Here is a 7693-nt window from a genome sequence, read left to right on the forward strand (position 1 = left end):
TTTAGAATGGACTGGTTAGATCTCCTTGCAGGCCCAGGGACGCTCAAGATTCTTCTCCAACACCACAGTTCAAAAGCAATGATTCTTCAGTGCTCAGCTTTCTTTATAGTCCAACTCTCACATCCATACATGACTACTGGAAAAACCATACCTTTGACTAGATGGACTTTTGTTGGCAAAGTCATGTCTCTGCTTTTTAATATTCTATCTAGGTTGGTCATAGCTTTTCGTCCAAGGAGCAAGCATCTTTTAATTTCATGGCTGCAGTCACCATCTGCAGTGATTTTGGAGCTCAGGAAAATAAAGTCTGTCACTGTTTCATCCCCAAATACATTTAAAAGTTTCACTGTCCCAGACTGTTATAACCAAATGAGAAGAATCTCAGTGGGGACCAGAAAGGACTGCATTTGAGATTAAAAAAAAAAAAAAAATCAGCTTATGAGCAATTCACTGAGATTCTAGAAATCAAGAGAATTTGAAGAAGTGATAATAGTTGTTTAAAAAGATTATTTAGAGATCATTAATTTGATTTCAGTAATAGATGTGTAGATATGTACTATTTATCTACTTTTAAAAGTTCCTCTGTGTGTTCATTTTATGTACTGTGAGACTCGATATACAAATGGATAATGGCCAGACTATATATAATATAGAACTTTGAACTACAACCTGCAGTAAACAGCCCAGGAAGCCAATCCATTATCTGCAGTAACCAGCCTATGAATCTAGCCTGCTATTGATAAGTCAAATTTGTAGGAAGTCATATTGTGATCTCTAGTAACAATCCAAGAGCCGACTAGTAACAGTCAGAACCAAAAGATAAAATTTGATTAATAACTAAAAGCTTCCAAAATTTTATCCTAGTTTCCAGCTTATTACCAACCAGAGAAAGGAAATATGTATCCTGGGCCAATTACATAAGATGCCCTGCTTCTAGTTAGCCTGTCCACAGCTGCTCTCTGCCAACAGACTCCACTCAGAGTATAACCTGAAACCTTTCTTTTATTCCACTCTTTGCCAGCCTTTGAATCTGTGAAGCCCATAAATGATGGCTAAATTCCTTGCTCTAACAAACTCTGAATGGGTAACCTTTGCTTCCTTGCATTTGGTTGGTCTTCATTTACTTCCACAATAGGTTCTCTGTCATAGAGAGTTCTGTTGTAGAGCTGTTTCTTTACCTCTAGCTACATATCCTTTTCACCAGGATCTGAGATATTGAATGGATGGGTTACAATGTTTTATAGCTGCTATGCATATAAGTGTGGGTTTCCCAGATGGTGCTAGTGGTAAAGAACCCTCTTGCCAATGCAGGAGACATATGAGATTTAGGTTCAATCCCTGGGTTGGGAAGATCCCCTGGAGGAGGTCATGGCAACCTACCCCAGTATTCTTACCTTGGAGAATCCCATGAGCAGAGGAGCCTGGCAGGCTACAGTCCATAGGGTCGCAAAGAGTTGGACACTACTGAAGTGACTTTGCACACACACACACACACACATATATATATATATATATATATAAGTGTACATGTGCGAGAAAGAAAGAACAGAAATAAAGAAATGGAGATAGAGAAAATGAGCTGGGTATTTAGGAGTCTAAGGTTGGTGACATTCATTCACTCAACCCATTAATATTGAATGCCGACAAGGTGTCAGGCACCATTTAGGCCTTTTTGATGCATAGGAGAAACCAAAGATCCCTGTCCACATGGAGCTTACATTGCAGGATGGAAATGGGCAATAAGCAATGAATATAATAAGTAAATTTTATAGTATCTTCAAAGAAAGTATGTGTTATGTAAGAAAAACAAAGGAAGGTAAAAAGATTGCCAGGGGTTTGGGTGGAGAGTAAATTGAAGGTCTCATTATAAAGGTGATGATTGAAGAAAAATTTGGAGAGTATGAAAAGTGAAATAAGCAGATATATCTGGTGGGAAAACTTTTTTAGGGTGAGAAGAGCTAAAACAAAAACCTAAAGATGGAAAGGTGCCTGGTGTGTTCACATAATAGCAGAGGTGAATGTGAGAGAGGGAGAGAATGCTCTTACCATTATACTGATGTTTGTTTTTTAACTGAATAAAGTGGGAAGTTGCTGTAGAGTTAAATTTTAAAAAGATTCTCTTCAATGCATTGAGGATAGACTACAGTGGGGAGGACTGGATTTAGAATTCAGTTTTGTGTTTATATTTAAATATTAGTATGTTCAATAACATAGACATTCATGTAGTGGCTAAAAATGTAACTAGACAGTTGTAAAACACCAGTTCCTTTTTCCCTATTCGATCCAACTAGAAATCAGATGAAGCCAGGCTATGCCTTCCCTCTCACCTTAACTCCTCTAGAGCTATTTGTTGTTCAGTTGCTAAGTTGTGTCTGACTCTTTGCAACCACATGGACTGCAGCACTCCAGGCTTCCCTGTCCTTCACCGTCTCCTGGAGTTCACTCAAACTCATGTCCATTGAGTTGGTGATGCCATCCAACCATCTCATCCTCTGTCACCCCCTTCTTCTTCTGCCCATAACCTTTCCCAGTATTAACGTCTTGTCCAATGAGTCAACTCTTCGCATCAGATGGACAAAGTATCGGAGCTGCAGCATGTCTTTCCAAAGAATATTTAGGGTTTATTTCTTTTAGGGTTGACTGGTTTGATCTCCTTGCAATCAAAGGGATTCTCAAGAGTCTTCTTCTAGAACTTTAGTAGACCTAAAAAAGTACATATGGCCTCAAATAAACATATGTTAAAATAAAATATTTCATATTTCTTAAATTTGAAGTCCAGTCTACATCCCCTCTACAATTTTCAATCCATGTGACAATTATATCTAGCATCATTTTACCATAATTGCATCACATACATTGAAAAGCATAAGAATCGTGAGAGGAAAATAATATGTATATATATATAGAGAGAGAGAGGGAGAGATTTTGATGCAATTGTAATAATTGCTAATGTGTAAGAGGGGAAACTGGAACTGAAATAAACTTGATTTAATCTTAACATTAATCCTGAACTCTAAGAAACGTATTCCCTCAGACTCTCACCCATGGCCTGTGCCTGTGGTTTCACGTTAAAGTGCTGCTTAAAAGCAACATAGAAAGATGGTAACAATAACCCTGTATACGAGACAGCAAAAGAGACACTGATGTATAGAACAGTCTTTTGGACTCTGTGGGAGAGGAAGAGGGTGGGATGATTTGGGAGAATGGCATTGAAATATGTATAATATCATATATGAAATGAGTCGCCAGTCCAGGTTCGATGCATGATACTGGATGCTCGGGGCTGGTGCACTGGGACGACCCAGAGGGATGGTATGGGGAAGGAAGAGGGAGGAGGGTTCAGGATGGGGAACACATGTATACCTGTGGCAGATTCATTTCGATATATGGCAAAACCAATACAATATTGTAAAGTTAAAAAATAAAATAAAAAAAAAAAAAAAAAAGCAAAATGTAGGACTGACACCGATTGAAAAAAAAGTACATATACACAGAAAGCTGACTTACACAGTAAATGGAAGATAAAAAATGCATGGTTCAGAGGAATTTATTACCTGAAAATTCACTCTACTTTCTAACTTACCTCATGTAAAGAGATTTGAGATGGAGAAATGTAAAACGTCTTACATTTTGGCATCAAAATGCTATTCTGTCTCTTTATATTTTCATTGAAAAGAAAAATGTAGGAATTCAGAAAGAATGCATGTCCAGTTAACCTGATTATGGCCCTTTGGCAAGCTTTTCTTTCTAACCATAGTTTTTTCCCTGATGGTTGAGAGATATTTAAAGAGCACAACCTATTTAAATATTCAAGGTAAATGAACAAAGATCCATCTTCACTATTTTTTATGATATAAATTTATCAATGCAATTACATAATACAAAATTTCCATCATTATTTTTGGCCAACACATAAACAGAACTAAAATTATTTGCTTAAATTTCAAGTACCCATGAGTTTCAACTAAACACTGGGTAAAAAGTTAATACAGATGTTATAAATAACCCTCTATGCATTAGAGGGCTATTATCTTGCAGTATACTCAAGGGACTAAAAGTAGCCTGTGTTGAAATTATTGCTTAAAATAATTTCATTCTTATTAGAATTTGAAGATTCTATTTTCTTTCTTTCTTAGTTTTTAGACCATTTGTTGGAAAAGTATTAATACATAAATGGGAACTATTAAAGAATCAGTTAGAGAATCTAAAATTATTTTCCATTGTATATCAAAGAATATATTTTTCTTTTTTCTTTTTTATTCCCATGTTATGGACCTAACAGAAGCAGAAGATATTAAGAAGAGGTGGCAAGAATACACAGAAGAACTGTACAAAAAAGATCTTCACGACCAAGATAATCACAATGGTGTGATCACTCACCCAGAGCCAGACATCCTGGAATGTGAAGTCAAGTGGGCCTTAGAAAGCACCACTATGAATACAGCTAGTGGAGGTGATGGAATTCCAGTTGAGCTATTTCAAATCCTGAAAGATGAAGCTGTGAAAATGCTACACTCAATATGCCAGCAAATTTGGAAAACTCAGCAATGGCCACAGGACTGGAAAAGGTCAGTTTTCATTCCAATCCCAAAGAAAGGCAATGCCAAAGAATGCTCAAACTACCGCACAATTGCACTCATCAATGGCACCCCACTCCAGTACTCTTGCCTCGAAAATCCCATGGACGGAGGAGCCTGGTGGGCTGCAGTCCGTGGGGTCGCTAAGAGTCGGACACAACTGAAGGACTTCACTTTCACTTTTCACTTTCATGCATTGGAGAAGGAAATGGCAACCCACTCCAGTATTCTTGCCTGGAGAATCCCAGGGACAGGGGAGCCTGGTGGGCTGCTGTCTATGGGGTCACACAGAGTCGGACACGACTGAAGCGACTTAGCAGCAGCAGCAGCACACACTAGTAAAGTAATGCTCAAAATTCTGCAAGCCAGGCTTCAGCAATATGTGAACCGTGAACTTCAAAATGTTCAAGCTGGTTTTAGAAAAGGCAGAGGAACCAGAGACCAAATTGCCAACATCCGTTGGATCATGAAAAAAGCAAGAGATTTCCAGAAAAACATGTATTTCTGCTTTATTGACTATGCCAAAGCCTTTGACTGTGTGGATCACAATAAACTGTGGAAAATTCTGAAAGAGATGGAAATACGAGAGCACCTGATCTGCCTCTTGAGAAACCTGTATGCAGGTCAGGAAGCAACAGTTAGAACTGGACATGGAACAACAGACTGGTTCCAAATAGGAAAAGGAGTACGTCAAGGCTGTATATTGTCACCCTGCTTATTTAACTTATATGCAGAGTACATCATGAGAAAGGCTGGGCTGGATGAAGCACAAGCTGGAATCAAGACTGCCGGGAGAAATATCAATAACCTCAGATATACAGATGACACCACCCTTATGGCAGAAAGTGAAGAGGAACTAAAAAGCCTCCTGATGAAAGTGAAAGAGGAGAGTGAAAAAGTTGGCTTAAAGCTCAACCTTCAGAAAACGAAGATCATGGCATCCGGTCCCATCACTTCATGGGAAATAGATGGGGAAACAGTGGAAACAGTGATAGACTTTATTTTGGGGGGCTCCAAAATCACTGCAGATGGTGATTGCAGCCATGAAATTAAAAGACACTTACTCCTTGAAAGGAAAGTTATGACCAACCTAGATAGCATATTCAAAAGCAGAGACATTACTTTGCCAACAAAGGTCCATCTAGTCAAGGCTATGTTTTTTCCAGTGGTCATGTATGGATGAGAGAGTTGGACTGTGAAGAAAGCTGAGCGCTGAAGAATTGATGCTTTTGAGCTGTGGTGTTGGAGAAGACTCTTGAGTGTGCCTTGGACTGCAAGGAGATCCAACCAGTCCATTCTAAAGAGATCAGTCCTGGGTGTTCTTTGGAAGGACTGATGCTAAAGCTGAAACTCCAGTACTTTGGCCACCTCATGCGAAGAGTTGACTCATTGGAAAAGACTCTGATGCTGGGAGGGACTGCAGGCAGGAGGAGAAGGGGACAACAGAGGATGAGATGGCTGGATGGCATCACCGACTCGATGGTCATGAGTTTGGGTGAACTCCAGGAGTTGGTGATGGACAGGGAGGCCTGGTGTGCTGTAATTCATGGGGTCACAAAGGGTCGGACACAACTGAGCGACTGAACTGAACTGAACTGATTACCATGTTATTGACCACGGCACATGGTCCCCAGAAAGAAAGCCATTATTTCTGAACTTGTTTTGCAGTCTCATGTGGTGATGCACCTAATTTTTTTCCAGTCTGATTTTAGTGTCTCTCTCTCTGAGCAGAAATGATAACACTCTAATACACATTATAAGCACATGTTTTATAGCTGAGAGTAGAGATAGAAGAATAAACGTGGCAAGGTGGATAGCATATGGAATGTAACATCTGTGTACCCAAGTTCAAGTCCCACTCTTGTCATTTTCAATAGTTATTTACTTACGGCAAATCAGTGAACTTTCCGAGCTTTGGTTTTCTCATCTGTAAAAAATGATGATATTAAAAGTGATTGCACAATTTTGATGGGAATGAAAATGTTTTATAAGGTGAATCCGACTATAGAAATTCTAGCATTGGTGGTATAGTGGTGAGCATAGCTGCCTTCCGAGCAGTTGACCCGGGTTCAATTCCCGGCCAATGCAGCGGGCTGACCTTTTGGAGAAGTAAATGGCAACCCACTCCAGTATTCTTGCCTGGAAAATCCCATGGACGGAGGAGCCTGGTTGACTACTGTCCATGGAAAGAGTCAGACACGACTGAGCGACTTCACTTAAGCGACTTATATGCCTGTCTTTAAGTTAAGTGTTAGTCACACAGTTGTGTTCAACTCTGAGACCCCATGGACTGTAGGCCCACCAGGCTCCTCTGACCGTGGGATTCTTCAAGCAAGAGTACTGGAGTGGGTTGCCAAGCCCTCCTCCAGGGAATCTTCTTGATCTAGGGATCGAACCCTGGTCTCCTGCACTGCGACTGACTCTATACTGTCTGAGCCACCAGGGAAGCACTGCTTATCTTGAATATATAAATAAATAAACAGCTGAATTAAAGCACAGATTCTCTACATTTATGTTAGCTCTATACTGAAGGTATATATCTTATTGATGGTCTAAGAGCTGACGGTATTCGGGGGATGGTTGTTTGGTACTGGGCTTCCCGGTGGCCCAGTGGTAAAGAGTCCATCTGCCAGTGCGAGTGATGCAGGCCCAGTCCCTGGGTTGGGAAGATCCCCCGGAGTAGGAAATGGCACCCACTCCACTATTGTTGCCTGGATAAGGTGATAAAGATATGAAAAACGAGTATGATTGTCCTTTTACTGTTCAGTGATAACTGGAAGCACATGTGTGCACTCAGCTTTTTAGAGTTTGAATGTGAGTTAGTGGAAGAAACTTGATTGCACTAAGTATGAGGAGAGATTCTTTTGTGCTGCCTTATTGACTGCTATAAGCAACCTACCTGCAGATATGATCCATGCATCTCAAGTTTGACTGAAGAGTATCAGGTTGAGGTTAAGATTCATATAGCCAGGAAAACAGAATCTAAAATCATCAGAGCCTCCCTTAGGCCCTCGAGTCCTTAATGGGTCATTCCATTGTCCGCACTATTCATGGAGAGGCAAGGTCACACCACATCTGGAAAGGTCAGCACATGTCCCTGTATTGTTCTTTCATCA

The 7693-nt window shown here is 40.1% G+C and overlaps 1 non-coding gene across 1 annotated transcript; it reads left to right on the top strand.

Moving 5' to 3' along the window:
- Positions 1-6593: 6593 nt before the first annotated feature.
- Positions 6594-6665, top strand: TRNAG-UCC (transfer RNA glycine (anticodon UCC)). Its single transcript has one exon. It is a non-coding gene; the product is annotated as a tRNA-Gly (tRNA).
- The last annotated feature ends 1028 nt before the right edge of the window (positions 6666-7693 follow it).

The sequence above is a fragment of the Bubalus kerabau genome, chromosome 14 (assembly GCF_029407905.1).
Source record: "Bubalus kerabau isolate K-KA32 ecotype Philippines breed swamp buffalo chromosome 14, PCC_UOA_SB_1v2, whole genome shotgun sequence".
Taxonomy (NCBI): domain Eukaryota; kingdom Metazoa; phylum Chordata; class Mammalia; order Artiodactyla; family Bovidae; genus Bubalus; species Bubalus kerabau.